This window comes from Excalfactoria chinensis, chromosome 2 (assembly GCF_039878825.1).
Source record: "Excalfactoria chinensis isolate bCotChi1 chromosome 2, bCotChi1.hap2, whole genome shotgun sequence".
Classification (NCBI taxonomy): domain Eukaryota; kingdom Metazoa; phylum Chordata; class Aves; order Galliformes; family Phasianidae; genus Excalfactoria; species Excalfactoria chinensis.
The window spans coordinates 9559303-9586915 of NC_092826.1; the positions used below are offsets into that span (position 1 = coordinate 9559303).

Here is a 27613-nt window from a genome sequence, read left to right on the forward strand (position 1 = left end):
GCAAAATCTGAAGGAAGCTTCATCCAGGCCCCTCCCAAGGGCCAGAGAGTTATAGTTAGCAGTTACTCACTACTGAAAACACGGAAGGTTGAGCACTCAGCCTCTTTGGGGACCCAGCTCCCAGCCAGGAAAGCAGACACAGCCCACCCTGTTGAGCAAGACCCCTCTCCTGGCCTATCTATAAACAACCGGGCCTCCGGGCTCAGTCCCTTTTTGACCCTCTGTAAGATCTTTAGGTTTGAAAGGGTCTCCTGAGGCGGGACTCATTCACTTTTCTGGAGGCTGCTGAACGATCAGCTTACACCATGCAAATTGCTCAGGGTGGAGGCAAACTTAGTGGCAGAACAGGGCATTCCGATGGCTCCTTTTATGTCTCACAGTTCATTTGCATCCTTCTTCTCTGCCTTCAAGGCAACTCCCAGACACCTAACACCTGTTTTTAGCCCCCAGAAAACAGATTAAAAAAAAATCTTCTCCACCCAGCCTAATGCACAGTCACCGAATCACAAAACTGCAGGGGTTGGAAGGGACTTCAAGAGATCATAAAATTCAACCCCTCTGCTAACGCAGGTTCCTTACAACAGATCACACAGGTAGGCATTCAGGCAAGTCATGAATATTTCCATAGGAGGTGACTCCACATCCTCTCTGGGCAACCTATTCCAATGCTCCGTCACCCTTAGCAAAAAGTTCCTTTGCATGCTTGTGTGGAACTTCCTATGTTCAAGTTTTACACCATTGCTCCCTGACCTATTGCTACAGACCACTGAGAAGAGCCTGGACTCATCCATTTGCCTCACAGCTCCCTTCAGATATTTATAGACTTTAATCATGTTCTCCCTCAGTCTTCTGAACTGATCCAGGTTACTCAGCCTTTTCTTATATAGGAGATGCTCCAGGCCATTTATCATCATGGCCTTCCTCAGACTCCTAGAACATCCCTGCCTTTTTTGAACTGGGGAGCCCAGAACTGGACACAGTATTCTAAATGTGTCCTCACTGGGACAGAACAGATCACATCCTTTGACCTGCTGGCCATGCTCTTTTTAAGGTACCCCAGGATATCTTGGCCTTCTTGGCCACACAATACTGGCTCATGGCCGACCTGCTGACCATCAGAACATCCAGTCCTGTTCAGTGTCAGCACAGCCTTCCAGTGCATCAGCCACTCCTCCTAGCTTTGTATCTATAACTTGCTGAGGACGCACTCTATCCCTTCATCCAGGTCATTGATGAAAATATTGAACAAGACCAGTCCCAGCACCAAGCCCTGGGGAACACCACTAGTTACAGGCCTCCAACCAGACTATGCACCGCTGATAATAACTGTCCTTCTTAATGTTTAGCCAGTGATCCTGAGACTTATAAAATCCTCCCTGCCACACCACTTCAAGCAGGCTGCTCATTTTATCAAGGAGATGAGTGCATTCTCCTGTTTAAGTGCTTAAGGAACCCACAGGCCCTCAAATCCCTGCATTCCATCAACCCCAGCAAACAAAACCCAAGAAGACAGAGAGAGAGCCTTGCACAGCTGTAGTAGCCTGGCACCTACTCATTGGTTCGGTGACCCTGCAACGAGGAGAGGGCAAGAGGTCTGAATATCCAAGCCCCAGTCCCCAACACTCTGCTGATGATGAAGGTGTCAGAACAGAGCAAACTTCCAGAAGCACAGGGAAGGAGGAGGGAAGACAGCTGTTTTTATCCAAGAAAAGCCAGCCAGAGTGAGAGCAGCCAAGTGAAAATGAGAATCTTCACTGAGAGCCACTGATAGTGTAGAAAGCACCCAGCTCCAGTTAAACACAGGACTAGAACCTGCTGCAGCCTTATAGCTACCTTAAGGTAATTATCACAACTCCAAAGACTCAACTTACCCCTGTTCTCTGGGTGCAGAATCGAGGTACAGCTTGAGAGCAAAGAGACCAGGAGCAGAAGCAAGCACCTGACCCCTGCAACACTCTCTGGTCCCAAGGTGGATGGATGGAAGGAGATGTACACAGCCTCCACTTGGACATAAACGGAGCTCAGCCAAAGGGAGTGACCATGTGATGTTACTGTGACTCTGTTTCCTTCACTATACAGACACCCTCGCATTCTCTTTATTTGCCAACTTACAACTGAACAACAATTACATAATGCAGCAAATAATGTGTTTTCCTTGATCCCAGGTGAGACTCTTGAAAACGCATCATCAACATCATTCCTTTCCTCAACACACGGCAATGGGTTGCACCTCTGAGAGTGCACCTAGGGCATCAGGGAGACAGAAACATACAAAAGGCCCTCCAGAGTCACAGCTGTTCAGATAAAAGATATTTAGTCATGCTGCAATATGGACCGGACAGCACATGCTGAGCATTCTGCAAACACATGCAGAAAAAAAAGTTCCTGTCCTGAAAAAGCTTATGGTGAGGAAGTGCAGGGGAGGAGACAGCTCAGCAAAGGCAGATGGATATCTAGAGGGAATTTCCAGTGCATGAGAGATGCACTGATGTGCACAAAAAATCTCAAAAGAAATGCTAACCAAGAGAGCCCTGACACATAGGGCTCATTTTTTCACCTTTTCACATCTGCAGACCACTGCTGAGTTAGTGGGATACAGTGTATTTCAGTACTATCATCCCACTACAGGTGCCAGCATTGGTGCTGTGTCACTATGTGTCATTCAGCATGCCACAGCTTAAGGACACAAATCTTTTAGGGTCCTAAGGAGGGCTACAGAGATAGTGAAGGGTATGGAGAGCAGGATGTAGGAGGAGCAGGTGAGGACCCACCTGGTGAGGCATTGGTGAGGCATTGGTCACCCCCAATTGGTGAGGCCTCACCTCGAGTACTGTGTCCAGTTTTGGGCACCTCAGCACAAGAAAGATATGGAAGTACTGGAGCAGGTCCAGAGAAGGGCAATGAGGCTCATTAAGGGCTTGGAGAATCAGCCCTAAGAGGAGAGGCTAAGGAAGCTGGGGCTGTTTAGTCTGAGGAAGAGGAGGCTGAGGGGAGACCTTATTGCCGTCTCCCAGTACCTGAAAGGTTCTTACAGTGAGAGTGGGGCAGGTCTCTTCTCACTAGTGACAAGTGACAGGACAAGGGGAAATGGCCTTAAGTTGCGCCAGGGCAAGTTCAGGTTGGATATTAGGAAGAATTTCTTTACCGAAAGGGTGGTTAGGTACTGGAATAGGCTCCCCAGGGAGGTGGTTGAATCGCCATCCCTGGATGTGTTTAAGAGCCGTTTGGATGTGGTACTCAGGGATATGATTTAGCAGAGGTTTTTTTAGAGATGGGGTACTGGTTAGGCTGCGGTTGGACTTGATGATCTTCAAGGTCTTTTCCAACCTGGGTAATTCTATGATTCTATGACCCTGTGTGTGCTCAGCCCAGAGCAGAGGAGCTGAGGGAGGCCTGATGGCGGCTGCAGCTCCTCACAGGGAGTGAAGGGGCAGCAGCGCTGAGCTCTGCTCTGTGTGACAGCGACAGGGCCCGAGGGAACGGCATGGAGCTGTGGCAGGGGAGGAGAGGGTGGGAGCCTGGGACAGGATCTGCACCAGAGGGTGGTGGGCATGGAATGGGCTGCACAGGTTACTGTTCAGAGCCCCAAGCTGCTGAAGTGCATAAGCATTGCTCTGAGACATAGGGTTTGAATTTTAGGTGGTCCTGTGTGGAACCAGAAATTGGACTTGATAATTCTCTTAAATCTCTTCCAGCTCTGGATATCTGATGTTTCTCTGAGTCAAGGACACTGGTACAACAGATGTCTCGCTGGTCCCTACCGGGACTGCCACAGCTTGTGTGAGATGGCCCAGTTGGACTGCGCTGCCTCGGTGATGATACCTATCCCTCAGGAACGTGCTTATGCTGCCAGTCAGGGTGTATGAGCACAGAGGGCAGGCTCAGACAAGCTCACATATGTGGGCTGTGTCCAAACTCCTCTCAAAAGAGAAGAAAACTCAGGGGCACTTGGTAGGTTAGCAGAGGCCCAAGCTCTCAATATATTCTGGATATCCAAAGCCACAAGAAATGTATTGGACTCAAGTCCTCCAGCACATGGTGCAGACACCACACATACAATTCAACCAGACAAATGCAGACTGTATACTAACAGTGTAGAGGAATGCAGTCCCACGCTGTGAATCCCAGATACAGCCAAACCACAGTCAGAAATAAGCTTTGTGTGATCCTACAGCCTTCTGCAACCCTGATCACATCAGCAGTCTAAAAACCTCCCATCAGCCTGGAAAAGTAAAAATACACAGAAACCCCTAACAAAAAAAAAAATAAAAAATCTGAAGGCTCAGAAGAAGAGGTCTCACTCAAAGGCTGCAGGGAAACCCAGGTGTGTTTGTAGCTCTGAGCTTAGCAGTGCTGAAGGCTGTCACAACTCACCTCACTTCCCAAGAAGCCACAGCAGGACCTGAACTCCCTGCACACACTCCTCCTTTCTCCTTTTTGCAGGCAAGCGAGACCTATACAACAGCGCAACAAAAGAAATGTCAGCGAGCCAAACCCTGTCCCTTCCCTCCAACCAAAAAGGTTCATTTCCTCTCTTCTTTAAAATACTGCTGCAAAGTAAACCAATTATATATAAAAGCGATCACTCCAGCCCCCAAGCTTGCAATCAAAGAGGTAGGGAGTGAAAATCCTCCAGCAATGTGAATGTAATTGCACACAGGGTGTGACATGCCCCAGGGGTGGGGATGGTGTTCTACAGTGCTATGCCCATCTCATGGTGAACACCTGCAGTGAATCAGCAGTGGAGAATCAAAACGAGCCTGCTGGCTCTTCCAGCTGATGTGGTGTTCCTGGGATGTTCACCAAGAGGGCACGAGCATCATCAAGAGGGTACACACTTTTCCTAGCAGCCATCTCCAGGCTATAGGGACATCCCACACTATATTCTGGTCACCAAAGGGTGACAAGGAGCACCCAGAGGGCAACAGGTGCTGCTCTGTGCTGGAGCTTTGCTTTCTCCCCAAACCAGGGTTTGCTCTTCTTCCTCCTCCCAGGCCACAGGACCCCCTGTAAGGGTAGCTGTATATCACACAGCCTCTTTGGTAGACCGAGTTTGAACCACAGTTGGGGAATGGGACCTTTAGTAACATCAGAATAACATCGTCAGGCAGTGTACATTTGCACTGCTAAGTTTGGGAAGTATGAGAAGCATTCTTGCAGAATAGGATGAGGGGGAGGGACAGGCAGTCTTTGGCCTTCTTTAATTTGCTGCCAAACACTGTGATTCAAAGTCCATGCTCCTCCTTCACTCAGAGGTGCCACCCCAAGAGCTGCCTCAGTGCTGATGCCAGCAAACCCGGAGATGCGCTGCATTAACCCATGTGAGTCAGCACTGGGCTTGGATCAGAGAAATACCTACAGCTCCCACTGAAATAAGGCGGGGTAAATTGTGGACTTCTATCTCAAAGAAGGAAAGCAGATGCTTAACTCCAGAAAGCCAAGTCTGATGACAGTGTGCTGAGGCGATACATTGCATAGCTCAGTAACAGACAGCAACGATCCCTACATTCACACTGATCTAAGAATTTGTGAATGATTATTTTCATGTGCAAATATATGAAGTCATCTGGAAAATCAACATTAATACCTGCAGCAAGAGTAGATGAGCTGCACTAATAGCACGTTGCAAAATCACTGCTCCTGAAAAACAGCCCATCCCTCGGCTTCGCTATGGATTTTGTAGAAGGAAATTAAGCCTCTATCTTGCCCTTGTTGCTGATGGGTAAGAGAAGGAAATGCGGGTTTCAGTAACCTTTCTGGGCCTGTTTTCTGCAAACATAATCAACACCTGCATCTTCAATTAGTTCCATGGAAGTCCAGAGAAATGCGCCTCTGGAAAGCCAAGCCATGAGACGTCTTCAGGGGAGCTGCTGCCCACATCCAACAAAAACATTAATTAATCCCCAAGCATGCCAAGTCCGCTGGCATACAAGGTGAGCCAAGAATCTTCCCCAGCACCCACACTGGGATATTTGAGGGAGCTTTTGAGGAATCCAGGAGTGAGCCTGTGCAACCAGCTGCAGCTGCTCAGCTACTCCTGCTCTCCTGGATCACATCCCAAGTGATTTGCACACACACAAAATCCAGGCTTACTTTCAGTAAAAGTGGGCATCAAACACTCTGACATCAAGCAGGATGATTAAAGACACTCGGTTACTGGGAAAGATTAAAAGAACTAAGTATGTCTAACTTGGCTAAGCAATGAGTAAGAGGAGACATGATAAAAGACTCCAGGCATCTGAATGAAGGGAGTGGCACTGAATTAAAGAACTGAATAGTTTGAATGAATAAAATATCTTTTTGAGAAATGGATCCATCAACGATCTCCCAAGAGATAAGGCACAGGTCTCATTTTTTAGGCATTTAAAACTAGAAACTGTGTTTTTGAGGAGAAATCCACACTGCCCCACGGGCAGTATGCACCAAAGCCTTTTATCTCCCATGCGGGATGCTACAAACAAAGTGTGCGGTGCCACAGGGAAGCACAATAAGCTTGGGAAGAGGCAAGTGTTTAATTCCACCTCATCCAAGAAACAGATCTGCTTTTTCACTGCACGATATAATGATACTGAAAAATTAAAATGCAGGTCTGTAACCAAGTTTTTCAGTATACTCTGCAGCTGATTCAGGCTCTTTGCTGGGCAATTCCAACTTACAGTGATACTTTTCACCCCTCCTCCTTCCTTCAGTGCACCCTAGCACATTCTATCTAGGGTAAAAAAGAGACACATAACCACCATCGTATTCCAAACTAACAGGTCTGGGTGCAATACCTCATCCTACTACTTTCACCCCTAGGTGAAAGTGTCAGCCAGGAACCCAAGGCTCATCTTGCTACAGAAGACAACAAGGTCAGTGTGTGACAGAATTCATAACCTTCACCAAAAAAAAACCTCTCTGACATGACCAGGCAACAAAATCCTGGAAAGCAATCCAATACCCAGCTCTGCTGATACAGTATCCCTCAAAGAAAAGCACTCTCTGGTACCAGCGATCTGATGAGCTTTGTAAAGATTAGATGCAAGTCCTGAGCCTTGACAGAAATGCCTGGGATGAGAGCTAAGCCTGCTGCACTGAGTTTGTCCTGAAAACTATATATGATGCATGCAACATATCCATGCACCTTAACACCAACTCAGTGAAGCCAAAGATTTTGGATATTTTCACACAGCCTTCAATCTCTAGCCTTAGGAAGGTTTCTTGACCACCTTCACAGGCATGAACAGAGGATGTGTTCAAGGGAAGAAGGGAAGAAGCCAGCCCTGATCTTTATTTACAGAACATATGCACACAGAGCATTAAGTCAGGCCAGGAGGGCTGCCAGCAACACCAGCTTATCAACACCTTTCATATACCCACGGGTTGCAATTCACCCCCAGAAGGTCTTGCAGGCATTCCTCCTCCTTACATCCTTGAAGCAACTTGGTCACCAAGAATTGCTAGGTATGATTTACAAAGCTCAGATTTGGGTATTTGGCAGGCTCTTTCTTCCTCAGCAGGGAGAAGCCAAAGCCCCTTTGCTGAGGGTGCAATTTAAATCACAGTCAAGTTCACTCGGTGACCACAAGTCATGGAAGGGGTGGCTGGGCTGGTGAGTTCACATGGGGCCATCGGATCTAGGAGAAAACCGGTGAGGGAAAAAACAAAGGTGAAGAGTTTTTTCCTCTAATTAATTCCCTAAACCAGTTCAGTGGGGTTCAAGCAAGTACTAGAAATCTTTCCCCTTTTGGCATGAGCTTGATCAGCTGAACAGTAACATGTGACCACAATCCAAGGCAACCTTTGTTTGCAAGACCGAGAGTGGATCTTTTTGATTTATAATTTTTTTCTTTCCCACAGCAAGCTTTTAGGTCTGCAGCAGCTCCTCTCCATGGGAACAGAACCACTGTTTACTGGCTGGTGAGTTTTATAGTTTTATTGCAAAGCTGGAACGAACTTTTCTGTTTGTTTATTATTATTATTTTACATGAAGAGCATTTTAGCATGCAGTGAATCATTTTGCTTTATTCTTGCATGTCTCTTTGGAAGGCTGAAATACTCCGCCAAGCATCAAGATTCACACTAAATGCTGAAGAAACACGATCCTCCTTAATTTAAGAGGAAGGCTCATGTTAAATACCCATTCAAAGTGGTGCAACCTCTGCATTTACATCATGGGGGGAAAAAAGACAAAATTTGAAGCATCTAAAAGATATCATGATGTCTTCTACCAAATCTCCCTCTTTTTATCTAGAATCAGCTGTTTCCATCCCTGCATCAACACTGATGCTCGAGATAACCATGCTCAGGCTATCGCTGCCATACAGAACTACAGGCTTGCAGGCTGGAGTCAAGACACTCACTTCCTGCCCTTCTGTAGTTGGGTTATTCCTGCTCAGGCCATTTCTACAGCTTTACCCCACTCTCACCAGGGATTCAGAGCTCCTGCAGCTCATCCCACATCAACAGCTTTAGGAAGTTGAGGAATGAAATGGACAATTTTGACACTGTAGGGAGGTAAGAGTTGTTATTTATTTGTTTGTTTGTTTGTTTTGCCATGCAGCTAATCAGCAAGAAACAATTGCCTTGCTGGGCTGGGTTGGGTGGGGTAACTCATGTGAAAAAAAAAAAACAGAAGAGAAGCCTGAGAGAGGAGCAGGTTAGGATGTACTGAGTGTAGGTATATCCCCTGCACTCATCCAGCCCTGCACTGCATCCCTGGGACCTGCAGCTGAGCCCCAGGGGGATGTGCTCTATAGAAAGACCCAGGAATGATGAGACGTGCACTTTCTCACACTAACACACAGCTCTGAGTATCTAAGTCAATCCCTGCTCCTGCTCAATCTTTGCTGGCAGCCATTTGCAACTGACATTTTCCAAATGCTTCCTGCAGCGTTCCCTGCTCTCCCACACTACAATAATCATTACACTATTTTTACTCGAGATCTGAGAACGTGTCAGGGAGAGACAAGAGCTTTTTGGGAGGCAGTCTGGCACAGGGATGACCAGCAATGCTACAGAGCAAACCCTAGGTGGTGACCCTGTGGTTCCGGAGTGCTTTGGGACTGAGCAAAGCAGCACAGAAGAGCCCCAAGCACTGCTGTGAGAAGCCTGGAAAGAGTTACCGCCAGCTTTGGAGGGTTGCTCCTTCCCAACAAGGCAGGAGGGGTGAAGAATGCAAGTGACGCAGCAGCATCCTGGCAGGAGAGAGGATAAAAAAAAAAGTATATAAAAAAAAAAAAAAAAAAGCCAACAAAAAACCTAAGGCTCTTTGGATGAGGTTCAGGATGACTACACTTTTACTGTAAGTGTTTGGTAACTCGGAGTCACATAACCCTTCTCTGCCCACTTGGGGCTACAGCAGATGGATTACGACAAGAGCCACTCTACAGACACACACACACCCCAATTCCCTGTCCAAGGGAGGACAAAAAAAATATAACAACTTAAGCTATGTTTCCCATTTAACAGAGACCGACTGCTATTTATTTAACAATTTTCAAGTGTTATTTTAGCCTTCCCGGTCTGTGTGTGTTCAGAGGCTGTTTCTGGGACATGAGCCAAAGTCTATCAGAACAACTTGGCACCAAGCAAGGAGGAAAAAATGAAGGGAGGTGATGGGCAATGCTTCCTGCACTGACAGTCCCTGGACCTGGACAAGGCGAAGAGGAAAAATGGGGATGGCCATGGAACAGCCAGGTGCTGGCAAAGGCTACCCACTTCCCAGTGCAAGTACGCTGTAGCACCAAGAGCTCCAGGACAAGTGCGCTGAAGGAAGAAGCAAGACACCGAGTATCTCCCAGTGGGTAACCTCAAGGTCCTCCTTGGTGTCTTGCACCCAGCTTCCCTCCTCCTCCCTTTGCCATTGATCCCCCCAGAAGTAGTGTCAAATCCACTGTCCGTCCCTAAAGATGAGGTCTGGGGCTCTCTTTTGCTCCTGCTGCCTTTGCTGCGCCTCTGAATCAGCATTTGGGATTGATGTTGAGCAGACAGGTAGAGGCAAGATGCAGCATGTCAAAGGGGGAAGGCTCATGCCCCAAATGAGTTATCCTCCCCTTAGAGCACTCATTGCTCCCTCTCCCAAGGTTCAGAGCAGATAAGACAGCTTTCAAACACCAGGATGCCATGAAATCAAATGCCAGGAAGACATGGTGAGTCATCCCGCACATTGCTAAGGCAAAGAACAACATAATGGGAACCTACCTGGCACCCAGCAATGGAGGCTGCAAAACACACAGCTCAGACAACAACCAGTCCATTTCACACTCACAAAATATGAGTTAAATAATATCAGTTAAAAAACTTCCCATCTTTTCCCATGTTGCAGCATCAAACACTGTCCTCACCTCCCACTTTCTCTACTGCTCACCCTGTAGCACACAGCTGCAGCACAACAGCTGACTTGTGGGGTTGAGAAACACTTGCATGCTAGTACACAAACAGTTCTCACTAGTTGCTTCATGAAGGTCTGATTCAGAGTCTGCTGAAGTGGATGGAAGGCCCCAGTTTTCCCAGATTCTTGGCCAGTGTGATGGTAGCTGAGACAACACTATCAAGTCCTGCCTTTGAGGATGCTCCAGAGGCTCCCTGCTGCAGGCGTTCCCTGTATGCATGCTTTCCCAATGCTCACATGATGAATTAACCATTTTGCTGTCAGTCTGGGGCTTGCAGGCAGACAGTTCTCAGAAGCTTAGTAGCCCTTCAGCAGATGTGGAGGGCAAAGACCTGCTGTGCAAAGACCACAGTGACAGGCAATGTTAACCCAGGTACTTACAAGAGCCTGGCAAAAGGGCTGTGCTTAGCCAAAAAGTTGAGTAGTTACAGCCACTTAGACTACTTCAATAAAGTTATTAAAACAAGCACATATGTGCATTGAGGGCGTATGGAACCCATCCTCCAGAAACGCATCCAAATAAGTTCCCTACATGAGTATCTCCAATGAAGCAAAGCATTAGGTTGGATGGGGAACAAAGCAACCTGATCTAGTGGCATGGACCTCTACCCACAACAGGGGGTTGGAACTTGGTGGTCTTTAAAGTCCCTTTCAACCCAGTCCATTCTATGATAATGCTATGAAAGCAAGGCTTGGTGCTGATCAAGGAGGTGACTGCAAAGGTAACTTGGGCACCATACAAACAGGGAGCAGTATGCAGTGCACTGACTCTCAGAGCTGCAGTTTCTCCCCTGGGATGAGAAGTTTGCTGCTACTCCTCTTGCGCTGCACTTAACTGAGACTGCAGCTTTACAGCTCAGCACTGGCATAAGCTCCGTTCTCAGCAAACTCAATTGGAGGACACTTGCACTGATACAACACTGTGTGGAGGAACTGCCTGGAAGCCTTCAGGCTTCCTGCTGAGAGCAAAACAAAACAAAACAAAACAAGTCTTTCCTCCTTAGATCAATCCAACAAAACTCACACATGTTGCAACACAGACTGCTGCCCCATGGGAGCTCCTTGCTTCACACTTTGCACTAGAACCCGTCTTGGCTTTATTTACATGCAGTGTCAGAACTCCTTTCAGCAGGTCCAGCATGGTTGCCAGCCACTCACCTCCCAGCAGCATGGGCTTACAGTTACATCTGACTTCTTTCTAACTAAGCCCCAGCCTGTTAATCATGAAGAAGCCAAATCTCTTACTTACCTCTTCACATTCTTTGTCATCTTTATAAAACAAATGGAAATTGTTTTATTTTTGAACTACTTAGATCAACACAAGTCAGATTCACCGTCACGTGTCACAATCAAGCTTCTATTTTCTTTTTTTTTCTTTTCCATGTGAAGTTTTAGCCCTGACCAAGTTAGATCTGAAATCCAGACCTTGGTAGCAAGGCTCACATCTTCCTCCGTGACACCATTCCCAGAGGCCACGTTCAGTGTGGGATCACAGCTCGGCAATGGAGCCCTGCACAACACAAGGGAAGGTTCTGCAGCCTACAAAAAGGAGCAGGCATACCCAGTAGCTCTGCTTATCTGTAATCTTCCTCTCAAGGCACTTTTATATCATCCTGTTATTTTAAAAGCCAGCACACACCGGTTTAGCTTTGATGCTATGCATTCTTAATATCAACCAGAAAACTCTTTCTTCTTGCAGTAAAACCCCTTTTTTTCCCTCGGGGGTACAGCTGGTAGGGCAGAATAGACTCAGCATTTAGCATTTAATTGTAAGCATGAGTATCAGCTTGAATCATCCTGGCTTGCGGGGCCCAAGAGCATTCCCAGTGGCTGTGAACACCGTCAGACGGCTGCTGCAGGAGTATTTGGTTCAGCATTCATGGAAGAGGAAATCAGCAACTTGCATCACAGCAAAAGGTGACCAGTTTGTGGTCAGCTGAACCAACAGCCAAAAGCCCAGCGCAATGCAGTCATGTTGGAAATCTCATTTGGATGCTGGGGCTCAGCAGAACCAAAGGGCAGCAGCCAGAAGCAAGCCAAAACTCAGATGCAAGGGCTGCAGAAAGGTCCAGCAGCCATCCAGCCCCAGGCCACTCAGCTTATTTGTCTCCGCGTCGCCCTCCAAGGCAACACCAGCTCAGCTTCTGCCAAAAAGGAAGCCAGCCTGAGCCACAGTTCCAAGCCACCAGCAGCCTTCTCCCTGCCATCCAGGAAGGGCTGCTGTGCTGCTAACAAAGCATTTTCTAACACTTACTGGGCCAGCTCCAGAAGCATTCATTTTCCCTCCCCTCACTGAAATTACTCTGAGAAATAGCAGCCTGCCCCACTGCCACTGGGCACAACTGCAAGGCAGCAGCCAGAAACCACGTCCTCCTGGGCAGCTTTGTGCTGGTCCTGTGCTCAGCCAAGGGGAGATGCTGACTGACACTTTCCTGGGTGCTTCAAATCCACCATTCCCTTCAAAGCTTGATCCAAAGCAGATGTTCAGCTCTCTCTCCTCTTCCTGCCCTTCCTCCTGCATCTTATCCATTGTCTTGGCCAACACATGTCACTAGGTTGTGAAATAAGTGCTGAAGACAGCACCCCATCAAATCATACCCAGCACCTGTGGAGGTTACTTTTGTTTTTGTTTTTTGTTTTTTCCCCTAAGTTTAGCATATGCAAATCTTCCAACTATTCCTCTTAAGTGAAGCTTCCCAAACAGAAGCTTCATCTTCCCAAGCTGCCTGCTTGGAATATGAAAATATTACAGAGAGAATGGATGCTCTATTTCAGACAAGGTCCCATGAGACAACAGAGACTGAATTGTCACCTTTGCTGTTTTTCTCTAGGCTATTTGAGGTCTGCCTTTCTTATAACAGCATCCAATTCTTAATACACAATCAGCTTATGATTCACTGCATCTCTCAGGTCCTTTCTGCAGTTAATGTGTTATTGTTCATTTTGGGTACATGCATTCAATTGCCAACTGTGCTAATTTGCACTTGTCTTTACTGAGTTTATTTTTCTCATCTTCAGACTACCCCTGTAGCTCATTACAACAACTGTAAGCGAGGAGACTATTGAGCGAAGCAACACCTCTGGTTGCACTTGCATCCTTTGCAGTCTACCAATGAATTCACTACAGAAAGTAGACCCTAAGCAGACCACTCAAAACACCCTTTTGATCCTACAGCAAACTGTTTTTGAAGTATCGCTTCTTAAACACTCACTTGTGACTATTTCATCTTCATTGTATTTCCCAAATTTGGCTGTCAAAGTGGCAGGATATCCTCAGGAACTACCCAACATCTTCCTGCACTTTGTTTTGGTACAGTCACTAAAACTAAAATCTCAGGACTGATACAGGTTTTCCTCCAAGTTCTGCAACTCCTCCATCCCTCACGACAAACAACTGCACCAGTCAGTAGCACAGCTCAGAGCTGGTAACTCGTGCAGTGAGAGTAAAGATGGATGAGTTCTGCAGTTATTCCAAGCTTTCTTAAAACTTATCCTCCACTTTTCATCAAGGATCACAATCACCTTCCAATTTTTCTTCAAATCTTATTTTCCAAGGTAGGTCTCACCAATCTCTTTGCTGATTGCTTATGGCTGAGCTCCAGTGCTGCAGGGACTCACAACAAAAAGCAAATATCTGAAGGGTTAACAATTTTCTTCCCATGATCTTTAACTCATAAACCATAAATCCCCTGGAAAAAGGAACATTTCATTTAAAAAGAACAGCTGTTGGGAAGAATAATGCAGGGCTTAGAAAGAAATTTAAGAAAATAAAATAAAAAAAGGGAAGCGATGGGAGAAAGCAAAATAACACTTCCAGAAAGTTTTCCAAAGGAAATGAGTAACCACTTGTTGTTAAATGATAAATCACAGTCCTCGGGAAGTGGCATTGTCTGTGGTCTATTTTTAATGAGAAAACACCCATGTCATTGGCATGAGGGCTGCACATGCTGACGGGATGAGTCTGCGGGCAGCAGGAGCAGAACGCTCACGGGTAACCATCACCTCATTCCTGTCATTCCCACTGCTTATCAGGAACCAAAACAGCATGAAAAGCAAGTGTCTTGGAGGAAGAAAAAGGCACTTAGGATAACAAACAAGGCTGCTGCTTTCCAGGGAAGGAGGACATGAGGAGACGCTACAGACCAAGAGAAGGAACAAGGCCACGTGTGCAGACTCATGCTTTCCATGGGCCAAGGTTGCGCACACAGCCACAGGTGAGCTCTGTTTTACCAGGTGAGCCAACGTCCTACCAGGAAACAAGTCTCAGTGTCATGTACAAGCATCCTCTGAGTCCCCAGGATGAAGAATGTGGGCATGCAATGACCCTTCAGACTCTTTTCTCTAGGGTCTGATACTGAGACCAAGAGCTTTCCTGGGAAGTTGAGGGCTGCTGCAATAGGGCCAGCACCTCATGCTGCAGCTCCATTTGTCACTGAACACTTCAGAGGTATAATGAGCCTCATTTGAGGTTGATAATGAGTCTCAGATTCCTGTGGTGACATGACTCAAGCCCTCAACCATGTGGTGCAAAGAGGCCATGCCAGGAAAGGAAATCTAATGTCAGTGAAGCATAATCAGGATCATATCCCTTCCCATTCAATAAGAAGAAGGATGCTCCTCCACAGAAAGTGAGGGAGCACAAAGATGGATTCAGCAGTGGTTAGTGAAGGTGACAGACCAGCATTCCTGGGACTGGGAAGGGCTGAGTGCTGGCCACAGCTTTGCACCATATAGCACAGGGTGCCCTGAGGACTTTCAGATCTGGAGGATGCTGGGAAGCAATGAGAGAGTGAGAGGCAACCTCCACCCATGACTCAGAGGTACCATCTGACTCTCAGGAACATAGACTCGAGATGAAAGAGTATGCTCTGCCTGTTTCCAGTGATGTATTACTTTGCAACTCTGCACCTTAACTTAGCTTTCACTGACCTGGTGCAAAAAGACTGTAATTTCTCAACTATTTCTAACATTCTTTCCACATATGAGGTTTAAACCTTTCCCCTCCTCCCCCTTCCTTTTAATAGGAACAAAACCCCACAGTTTGTGAGAGATTATACAACACACACACACACACACACGACTGCTCCAAAACAGCATCTGAAAGCATTTGTTTGATGTTTTCCACTCCCCCACTATAAAACACCACCCTGCTGGTCTCATTTATTGTGTGGCATTTTGCAACGAAGCGTAAAAACGGAATTAATCATAGCCCTGAAAAACACAAACTTCTTCTCTGAGGTTAGAAGTAACCATTTGGAAGGAAAACTTCCAGGAGCCAGAGGGACTGACAGGACTGGAGACTGAAGTCCCTCTTTTCAAAGGCCAAGTGTGTCCCAATATATCCCTTGGACAGCTGCCCTGAGCCAAAGTTATAATAATTTATTCTTTCTGCTTGCCTACGGATCAGTTCAAGTAGCAAGGAGATCTGGTACAAAATCAGGACAAATACCCAAAGTGAAGAGGGAGGTTCAATAGGCAAACGTGTCATAAATCCAACAGGAGGCTCTAGCTCTCAATGCAGCTTTTGCACAGCCCGATGTCCAGAGCCTTGGCTCTGGTCCCTGCCTCCTGTGCTGGGATGCTGCGGAATTTGGGCACCTTCCCCACTTGGGCAGCACTCAGCATCCCAGTGCGAGCACCGACACTCAGCTCTGGCAGGAGGCATTGCTTCAGCAAGTCAGAAACATGGAAATCTGGAAAGCCTATGCCAAAAGAAAAATCATTATCATCTTTATATTTTCTGGCTCAACACCATTTAAGAAAATTACCTTCCACATAAATCAACGTCCCCTTTCTCCACTTCTGCAGATTTAGTGCTTTGCATGAACTCGAGGAGTGGCTTCTGTCAAGGATGAAGTCGGGAAAAACCATGAGGCTATTTTTTACATTAGATGTTGTAGCAGAGGTTTGCAGAGAGCTTTGGAATCCCTTTGCATAGGAGGCAAGACATTAATAATTTAAAACCCGCCTTTTAATTTAGGAAGAGCATTCAAAGAAACTATTGAAAGAGAAAAACCATCAAGCCCGCTGTCGCATCCAACTCAAACACTGACATTTTCTTTCAAGCACCAAAAGTGGTTTCAATGAGCTGGCACTCAAAGAATTTACCTTTTCCTTACTTGCCCCTCAGAGAATCACAGAGTCACGGAATCACAGAGTCACAGAATGACCCGGGTTGGAAGGGACCTCAAGGATCATGAAGGTCCAACCCCCCTGCCTGGCACGGCCACCAAACTTCCACCTTTACTAGATCAGGTTGCCCAGGGCCCCATCCAACCTGGCCTTGAACACCTCCAAGGACAGGGCATCCACAACCTCCCTGGGCAGCCTGTTCCAGGACCTCACCACTCTCCTAGTAAAGAACTTCCCCCTAACATCCAACCTAAATCTTCCCTCTTTCAATTTAAATCCATTTCCACTTGTCCTGCTATTATCAGCCCTTTCAAAGAGTTTACTCCCCTCCTGGATAGAGGTTCCCTTCAGGTACTGAAAGGCTGCAGTGAGGTCACCCCGCAGCCTTCTTTTCTCCAAGCTGAACAAGCCCAGCTCCCTCAGCCTGTCTTCATAGGGGAGGTGCTCCAGCCCCCTGAGCATCTTTGTCACTCTCCTCTGGACCCTTTCCAACAGCTCCACGTCTTTCTTGTACTGAGGGCTCCATACCTGGACACAGTACTTCAGATGGGGCCTCACAAGAGCAGAGAGGGAGAATCACTTCCTTGTCCCTGCTGGCCACCCCTCTCCTGATGGAGCCCAGGATACCGTTTGCCTTCTGAGCTGCAAGAGCACACTGCTGGCTCATGTTAAGTTTATCGTCCATCAGTACCCCCAGGTCCTTCTCTGCCAAGCTGCTCTCAAGAATCACTCCTCCTAGCCTGTACAGGTGCCTGGGGTTCTTTCAGCCCAAGTGCAAAACCTTGCACTTTGTTGTGTTGAACCTCATTAGGTTCACCCGGGCCCACCTTTCAAGTCTGTTGAGGTCCCTCTGAATGGCATCCCTTCCTCCCTCCGTATCAACCACACCACTCAGCTTGGTGTCATCAGCAAACTTCATGAAGGTCTGAACCTGACCACCACCCTCTGTCTTATCCATCAAGTGGTCCACCCATCAAATCCACATCCCTCCAATTTGGAGATGAGGATGTTGTGCGGGCACCATGTCAAAGGCCTTGCTCAAGTCCAGGTAAATGACATCGGTCACCTTTCCTTAGTCAACCAGCACCTTGCCCCGCATTGACTCTGCGGCACCCTCTCTGCTCACCGTGAGTCATAGAACCATAGTATCATTAAGGCTGGAAAAGACCATCTAGTCATCTAGTCCAACCATCAATCAGTCCCCACCATGCCCGCTAACCCCTGCCCCTCAGTGCCACAGCTCCATGGCTCTTGAACACCTCCATGGACAGTGACTCCACCTCCCCTGACCCCCCTACCCAGGCAGCCTGTGCCACTGCCTCACCACTCCTTCTGAGAAGTTTTTCCTAATTCCCAACCTGAAGCTCCCCCTGTGCAACTTAAAGCTATTACCTCTTGTCCCTGTATACAAAGCACTCAGACACAACTTGTACTTCTGCTGAGCTCTCTTTACATCTTCAGAAAGAGCAGCAGAGCTAGGGGCATAGGCAACTCAAGCAAATACCAAACTTATTGCAAGGGATGCAAAATATTTTGCTACGCTTGCTCTTCTTCTCTGACAAGTTATCAATTTGGGTTTTGTTTGTTTGTTTGTTTGTTTTCCTTTTTAACTTTGCAAATTAAGATAAGGTCAGTCACGTGCTACAGGCAAAGAGGTTCAGTTAAGGAACTGGTGCACTGATTTCCCACTATGTTGTTCAACTGCCTGAATGTATCTATGAATCCCTCACCTCCACAAGATGGCAGGGACCAGAGAGGTGGTGGATGCCCCATCCTTGGAGACATTCAAGGTCAGGCTGGATGAGGCTCTGAGCAACCTGGTCCAGGACCATATCCAAGAGGCTTTTGGAAATCTCCAAAGACCCCACAGCCTCTCTGAACAACCTGTGCAGGTGCTGCCTTCCTCCAAAGGACCAGGCAGCAGCTGGTGGAGCTGCTCCACAAGTCAACTCCTATGTCCTTCTGCACTCTGAATTTCATTTTTTTCACAGCAAAATTCAGGAATTTTCATCACTGAATAAAGCCTTTTGGGGCAATGTGCAGTAGGGAGGAGCGGGGTGGCAGGGGTGTTTGGTGGGGGAGCATGTTGGCAAAGACAACTCTGGTACAAAGCAGCATGGCAGGCACTGGGAAAATAAAGTTAATTAAAGAGGTTTTGGTTTAGAATAGCAAGGGAAGAAATAAAACAATCAATAATTGATCTTCTTTTCTTTTTAATCAACAATCCCAGACTTCTGTCTGTGCTGATGAAGTGCTCTCCTTATTCAAAGCACACGTGCATCTGCCTGTCTCAGCTATTGATACTGTTTCTTATCAGCACGTTTCATTCTTTCCCATTCTTGCAAGAGTTCTGCAAGGTAAACAAAGGATATTATCTTCATATTTAAGAGGCAAAGAAAGGCTGACAGGGACAGGCCCACCTCGCTATCGAGGCTTTTACAAGAGCAGGAACAATGTGGCAGCCCAAGATTTAGGGCTGCTCACACAGCCTGGCCACACAGCCACGCAGCCAGCAGCCTTCCTGGTATCTGGGCAGCCAGCCAACGTGCTCAGAGAGGTCTTCATGCCTCACAGCTGCACCCTCGACTTCCAGATGTTTGCAGAGAAAGGGTCATTATCCTTCTCCTCCATCTCTCAGACTGCCAGCAAGGAGTCCCAACTCCTCTTGGACACCAAACTGCACAAGATCTTCACACTAATTTGAAACATGAAGCACAGTCATGCTCTGAAACCCATTAACCTCAGTGATGCTTTGTCCTGGACCATCTTACTGCAACAACATGGGGCACAAAGCCTAATGCCCCAAGATCTGGAGTCTTCTGTATCAGTAGCCGAACCCAAACAGCACAGAGCAACCCAACCTCTGCAATCTGTGTGTCAGAGCCACTAAAACCACAGTGGCTCTGATCTCAAAGGAGAGGATGCAGTTCCTGAGGTTGCTTCTGCCTGCTGCAGTGAAAACAAAGACAAAATTAGTTCTCCACCAGAAAAGTGGCAGCTGTTCTGAGGCAAGCCCTGCTCTCAGGCACTTGCAGGGCAAGCTTAATTGCAGCAGAGGTCATGGAACTCAGCCTTACCCTTGCCAGTGCCTTTTTGGAGAAACAATACATGCAAACACTGGCAGAGCGCAATCTCACTTCTCTGCAAAGGGTGCTTAAATATGTCCTTTCCTTCTGGAAAAACAGGGGAAAACCTACATGTCAGCAGGTCCACTGATCAAGCGCCATCCTCCTGTAGTTTTTTCAGACAGTTATGAACTTGAAATGTATTTTGTCTCCTGCTCCAGCAGTTCCTAAACAGTGCAAGCTAAATATTTATAGAAGAGTCACTGTTTGTTTAAGTTTCAGCCCCTACTTGCTGAGATCCACTATGCCCAGACCCCAATATGACAGCTGATTACAGAAGAGCTTGAAAACAAGGCAGAGGAGACTCTGAGGTTTAACAGACCTTTCATCTGGACACTTTCTCTTGTTGTTGTTTTGGGTTGCTTCTCACAGCCGGCAGCGCTCCTCCTGCTGGGACCCTGCTTCAGCACAGCTACACACAAGCACTTGTTGAATAAGAAGGTTCATAAAACCTGGCTGGAAGGGACAGGTACATGCAGAATAAAGATGCTTTCCTAGAGCACCAAGTCTGCTTTTAGGGTCCTCCTGCTGAGATCCAGCACCCTGTGAGCTTGTGCCCTTGGCATCTCCGCACCTTGTCACTGCTTCACTTTGGTTTTCCCCTTATCACCAGCTCTGTGAAGTAAAGCAACACACTTGCTATGTTTCAAAGGAAACACAGCTACTGCAAGCCAAAGACCATTTTTCATCCAGCACTTTGGCAGAGCTCTGCTGGATGCAACAGCCCATTTGGGAGAGCTCATGATGCACTTAAGAGCCTGACTCTCTATGACGTGCAGTCAAACAGTTCAATTGCTCCTGAAAATTCAGTGCAAGCATCTGAACTGCCTCACAGCATGCAGCAAGGCAGGTGTAAACACCTCAGTTCCAATGTCCAACCACTCTTTCTGAGAAGAAATTATTCCTAATAGCCAACCTGAACATCCCCTGATGCAACTTGAAGCCACTCCCTCTTGTCCTGTTACCTGGGAGAAGAGGCTGACCCCCACCTCACCACAACCTCCTTTCAGGGAGTTGCAGAGAGTGATAAGGTCTCCCAGGCCTTTTCTTCAGACTACACAATCACAGAATCATAGAATCATTCAGGTTGGAAAAGACCTTAAAGATCATCAAGTCCAACCACAACCTAACCATACTACCCTAACCTAATCCTCCAGTAGCTCCCCATAATAATTGTGCTCCAGACTGTTTACAGCTTCACTGTCCTTCTCTGGACATGCTCCAGGGCCTCAATGTGTTTCCTGTAGTGAGGGGCCCAAAACTGAACACAGTTCTTGCGGAGCAGCCTCACCAGAACTTCACAGTCCCATAGAACCCTACAGAATAACCAGGGATACTGAAACTTTTGGTCTGACAATCTTCCACAAGCTGAAAAGAGACTTGGATTTGCAGATATGCTTCTAATAGAAGCTGTCTGTGTCCAGCAAGTCACACTGCAAAGCACTACAACACCTTCTACACATAGTGCTGCATAGCATTACAGGTGAGCAACCAAAAAATTAGACTTCTTTTTAGATATGGCGATTACAACTTATTCATCCCATGAAAAATATCTGTGGGTACAGGTGAACACTTGGCATATAAATGTATTTACATACCTAGACATGAGCAGAAAGTGACTTACGCATCTTGGACAGGTGAGAGACTGAGACAACTTTGCACAAATCCAATTACCTGCAATGTAGCTCCAGCTTTGAGTGGACCCACCGATGAGCACGGATTGCTGAAGGACTCAAAACCACCCCCAACAGCTCATCCGATCAACCCTAAATCTTTCTCAGAGCTGCAGCAAGGTTGGACTCTGTTCTGGGCTTCTCCAGGGAATAACAGGGCTTGTTCTCCACTGCACAGGGTGTTAACACTTCTCCCTAACAGAATAAAAGACGTGACATCAAGCAAGACAAGAACCAAAGTTCTATCAAAATCAGGTTTGCATGCTGGGACCACTGGGATTCTTGATGTCCAGAGTGAAGGCCTGTGTATGAACCAACACAACCCAATCACACAGATAAATAACCATGCCACTGTGACGTGCACATGCTGCACACCCTGCTAGCAGTTTCCATTCCTGCGTGCATATGCACATGCAGACAGGAAAGCATCTTTTTAAGCTTTAGGCATGTGCCCGTATGTGCATTCCTGAATCACAGCCCTGCACATGAATATGCATGAGTACACAGGCACACCGCAAGCAAGAAAGCTGATAGAAGAGATTAAAGAGAACATCGAAACATGTAGGAGGCTGGAAATAATGACAAGTGCTTTCATCAGTAAAACCCAAATTACCCTGTCTGCACACAGCCTCTCATCTCCTACCGCGCAAGCAAAGCTGCTTATTATAGAGATGCCTTTACCGTAATCTGACTTGTACAGAAATGAGAGGAGCTGCCTTGCTTTCAAATGGCTTATTTTTCTGCTTCTTGGGGGACAATTAATGGTGGGAAACATGGTTGGGCTCATAGGAAAGTTGCACTTTCCTGCACCCAGAGGCTGGGCTCTGCCCGGTGGTGCTGTGCTAGCTTTGGGTGCTAATGGCTGTCCCCATGTGCCAGTCGCTGTCCTAGGTGCCAGCCTGCAGGCAGCGAGCATTGACCCACAGCCAGGCTCCTCCACCTCCATGGAGGTCACAAAGTTTTACCAGGATGCAGAAGGGAGACTTTTTCTTTTGCTTCACCTGGTCCTAAAAAGGAAATTAAAAAAAAAAAAAAAAAAAAAAAAAAAAAAAAAAAAAAAAAAAGAAAGAAAGAAAGAAAAAACACATCTTTCTATCTTACATAAATATTGGATCTGAGCACTTTGTGCTCAAGAAGTTAAAAATAGGATATAATATCAGGTCTATGCGCTGCATCTTTTATCAAAGCCTTTTATGAACATCAAACCGGCTCCGCTGCTCTTTTATACTTCCCTGCCTTCGCTCACAATTCATAAAAGGGGACTACAGAGATACAAAGGCTATGGCACTTCCCAGCGCTGTCACAGGCATCCAGGGACAAAAACAGCTTTTGCTCAAAGCTTTGAAATCTAAGAGCAATTTTATGATGTAGTGTCAGTTTTAGCACAAATGATGAATAATAGATATGCAAAATATAATAATACTTTCACAAGTAAACAATGCTTTGCAGTGTCAAACCTCTTCAGAAGCCCTGTCAGGCTGTTCAGAGGGATCGGCTCTGAAATCACAGTAACACGGCAGCAAAGCGAATGCTGTTAGAATAAACACATTCAGCCAACAAGCACGGCTTCTGAAGGGTATGGCACGTCCAAATCCTGGCTGTGTCCTCCAGATACACACATCCAGATCCCCCCTATAAAAAGGGGAGGTAATGGAGATTAACAAGATGAACCAGAAACTCTTTAGATATAAACTTGACGTTGACCCTGCCATCCCTTGGTTGAGCCACAATAAATCAGAACCTCCTCCCTATCTGTACAATGAGCAGAGCTGCACTCACCTATACTCAAGAAATGAGCATTAATTAACTTAAACACAAGGAAAAAACACACACTTCAAAGATGGCAGCTGATAGAATATTCAAGTCTCATTCCCAGTTAATTTGTTACAAAGATACCCGGATATGGAGCAAAATCCCTATGCAAAACAGAGCAAACCTGAGAAAGCCTTTCAGCTATGTGGCATCCTTTTCACAGAAGACAAGCGGCATAACTTGCAGTCACCATTATTTTTTCTGCCCCACGCTGTAACGGTTATGAATTCCAAGGGTGGAAGTGATAAACCTGTGATAAAACAAATTCCATTGGACTCGAAACAGTGCCCTAACCAAAAAAGAATTTCCTCCTTAGTCATCCGGCAGCAGAGAAAGCCAGCTCCCACATGAATTACAGAAGAGTAGGAAAAAAATGCTTATCTGGGAGATTACTTTTTTTCCCAGTACCTTGTTATTTCATTTTGAAGCAGGGCACGGGTCAAACAAAAACCACCTGATGCTGATGTGAACTGCTCAGCACAAGATAAAACCGTGCAGGGATCAACGCAAGAGGAGTATCTCCCTGCAAGGATAACAAGAGACGGTGCCAGCAGGACGGGTGGCGGCACATCCCCAATTCCAACCAGTCAGCTTCTCCCGACCTCCAGAGATCCTCAGCTCACATCCTCCCTGATATTCACATGCAATGGCAGAGTCAGGAGGATTCTTCCTCAGAGCTGGGCACAGCCTGAAAGCAACCCTGGAGCTGTGAGTCCTACCCAGCACTTCGTGCCAAAACATTTACACTTTTGCAATAAACACAAGGAGACAGACAAGGCGGACGAGGTGGCCGAGTGGTTAAGGCGATGGACTGCTAATCCATTGTGCTCTGCACGCGTGGGTTCGAATCCCATCCTCGTCGGCAGGTGAAAATTTTCTCCCCTTCTCGTCCTTGTTGAGTTCCCACCTGGAGTAATGAGGTCACATCAGGTCTGGGGTGGGGGGCACCAGAACAAGAAAGACATGGAGTTGTTGGAGTAGGTCCAATGGAAGGGCAAGAAGATGATCAGAGGGCTGGAGCCATCTCTCCTGCAGAATGAAGAAAGGCTGAGAGATCTGGGCTTATTCAGTCTGGAGAAGAGCAGGCTCCTGGGGAGACCTCACTACGGCCTTCAGGTGTCTTGAAGGGAAGTTTTAAGTAGGAGAGTGGAAGGGGAATTCTTGCGTGGTCTGGTAGTGAGAGAACAAGGGGGGAACAGTGTTAAACTAATAGGGGAGATTTAGGTTAAATGTTATGAGTAAATTCTTTACTCAGAGGGCAGTGAGGCACTGGCATAGGCTGCCCAGAGCAACTGTGGATGCCCCATCCTTGGAGAATTTCAAGGACAGGTTGGATGGAGCCCTGGGCAGCCTGATCTGATGAGGGGTTGCCAGCCTGTGGCAGAGGGAGTTGGAACGGACTGGGCTTAAAGTTTCCTTCCAACCCAAACCTTTCTATGACTTTGTGATTGCAAGACACCACTTCTGAAAAGCCCCTCAAGGGCCCCTCAATGCCTCAGGATGCCAGCCAGCTTTGGAGGTTTTACATTTTAGTGGCATGAGGCAGATTTCAAAACAAGCTCCTAAATATTAATCCCCATCAACTGCTCAGCAGATGGCAGCCCAAGAAAACAGCCTGTCAACACCTATGCCTCTGTAAAACCTGGCAATGTAGTACAAGGGATTCAGTAACCAAGATGTCATCCTTGCTTTGCTGGTTCAAGCCATAATGTATCTGCTGGTATTTCACTGTTTCTTCCTGAGGACAACTTGAAGCAGAATAGTGAGTCTGCAAACAGGCAGCCAGCACTTACAGGCATGGCAAGTCAGGAACTGCAAACAGTTATTCATTGCAAAAGCAAAGATTGCTTTTAAGGAAGAACTACATCCTGAAAGTAACTACTGTGACGGTTTAGTCAATGGAAAGCACTGAGCAACATCTTGAAACAATAAACAAAGGACCATTCATCACATACTAGTTGGATCATTCCGGACCTTAAAAAGAAAAAGAGGGAAAGCCCACCAATACTACGATTTTGCATAACCCAATAACTGAGGGCTGAGATTAATCGGCTTTGCTTGGGCTGGCTCTCACTGCTGCCCTTCATGCCACTGCTCTCCAAAATGCAGCGCTAGGGTCAGCAGCAGCAGGGTCTGTGAGCAGCACTCACCCCTGGTATATCTTCCTTTGAGGTCCCTTCCAACTCAAACCATTCTCTATGATTCTATGAAATCCTCCCAACAAGGACAAGGAAGATTAAGATCAAAGCACAATTTCAGCATCATTATATCATCAGTACATTCTCCAAGCAGCATCTTGGAGGAAGAAGTGAATTCAAATATTAAGTTGTAAATATTTTTAAAGTGCCAGCTAGGTATTTGGCACCCAAGAAACTTCTAAAAGCACTTTCATTTACTACACCCACCCTCAAAAATCCCGTTTGAAAACCAAAGCTTCTTCTAGTGAACTGGGAGTAAATTTTAGAAGCAGGAAACCATCAAGCAAGAGACATTATCTGTAGATTAAATCATCTTCCTTTGCCGGGCTTCCACATATTCAACTCAGAGAACCATAAAAAAAGTTAAGATTTCAGAAGAAAAACTACATTGTCAAATTTATTTTATAGCTTTGAGCTTTCTTCCCTTGAACCAATAAATACTTGCAATTCCTTTATTTTCTGCCAGCTGGAGACAGACTTGAAAACTGCTGCAAACCTGTAGTGTCAGTGTTTGTCTGTGCTGGGCACCAAAAAATTCCTCTCCAGTGAGTGCGAGGGGTTAGTCATGGATGGAGCATCCCTGCAATGTGCCAGGGCTGCTTTTTCACTCTCATGTAACCACCAGTAATACCGACTTAGCACTGCTGTGACTTTTACAATGCTGTTACTGTCTCCAAATCAGCTATGTGTATCATACAAACACTAGTACGCCCAAAGACACCACTTTCACAATCAGATGAAGCATTTTTTTAATTAATGATCACAGAATCAGAAAGGCTGGAAAAGACCATTAGGATCGTCTTGTCCAACCATACACTCAATCCCACCATCATAATAAACCACGTCCCTATATACCACACCTCCATGTTTCCTGAAAACCTCCTGAGACAGTGATTCCAACTCCTTCCTGGGCAGCCTGATCCAATGCCTCACCACTCCCTCTGAAAACAAACTTTTCCTAACATCCAACCTGAAAAAAAAAACACATTTTTCTAATATCTAACCTAATACCATGTATCTGTCCATCAGCCTACAGGTAGCAATGATCCAGAGCAATGCAACACAGAGTAAGCGGCAAGGCCAAGTGAAATGCATTGAGCTGCAGCTGCACCCCAGGTTTGGCAGTCCATGTCACCTGCATGGTGCTAGGCTCCCAGGTGTGAAGAGTCTCCGTAGCTGAGACAGGATGGACAGGACTGAGTTTGCAATGGGCAAAGCAGAACAGTAAGTTTGGGTTCATCTACTGTATCTTGTCTGCAATCCTGGTAGCAATGAAGAACCATGCAATGTACAGCACAAGTGCTGCTCTAAATTACCCAGTGTTGGACAGGTTTTGTTCCATCTCCAAACAAACATTTTCAGAAGCACCAAAGCAACTGCATCAAAAGAGCAGAGCAACCAAGAGCCTGTTTTATGGGAGTAGGCTTGAGCACCAAGAGTACTCCAGAACTGAAGCCTACACCCTATCTTATACTGAAGAAAGACAAAGGAACCAGTATACAAGCAATGATCATGCTTACTTTGCTCTTTAAACAAAGAGGAATCCCAGGGAACTCCCTCACAGCAAATTACAGAGATGCTGTTCCTGAAAGGCTGAGCAATAGGACTAGGAGGAGACCAATAAATGCACCTTGCACATGCACTCTAGGTCTTCTGCAGGTGTTCATGGCTATAATTAGGACTTTTTGGCTCCAAGCTCCTGCTTACGTACAAAAGATAAAGCTCATGGTGTTGCAGCACACTGCTGACAAAGGAGCTTTTTAGATATCAACCATGTTTGCTTAAATAGTAGTTAGAAAGCTCGTACTTCCAGTGATCTTTCTTCGGTGCCTTAGAAGTTGTTAGGAGGCAGTTAATAAAACACTGGGAATTTCCACGCTTGGAAAACTGCATTCTGTATTCACAAGGGATAGAAATGGGCTAAACTACTTCCTGGATCAACCCGTGCAGGGCCTTGCCTTCAAAGTTACCTACATACTGCTATATACAATGTTATCACAGGGCAGAATGAAGCAAATAAAATTATTAAGTGACTTGACCAGAAACGCAGATGAGGTTACTGGAGGAGCCAGCTACAGGAAATAGATTTCCTAATTCCCTTTCTTCTCTGTCAGCCACCAGAGAAAGCAGCCTTCAAAAGTTCACAAGATGCACTTCACACAAAAGAAATACAATTACTTTTCAGCGTATTTGTACACCATTTGAGTTAGATTGCAACACACCAAGTGAGCAGGTCAAGTTAAACACTGGATATCCCAGCCCATGGGGATGTCTCTGCCTGAAACCCCATAGGCTGCTGGC

At 46.4% G+C, this 27613-nt stretch overlaps 1 long non-coding RNA gene and 1 other non-coding gene across 6 annotated transcripts in view; one reads left to right on the forward strand and one right to left on the reverse strand.

The window, feature by feature from the left end:
- Positions 1-27613, reverse strand: part of LOC140248636 (uncharacterized) — a 243151-nt gene that overhangs the window by 176252 nt on the left and 39286 nt on the right. The gene's annotated exons all lie outside the window — the stretch shown is intronic.
- TRNAS-GCU (transfer RNA serine (anticodon GCU)) lies at positions 23895-23976 on the forward strand. The gene has a single exon. It is a non-coding gene; the product is annotated as a tRNA-Ser (tRNA).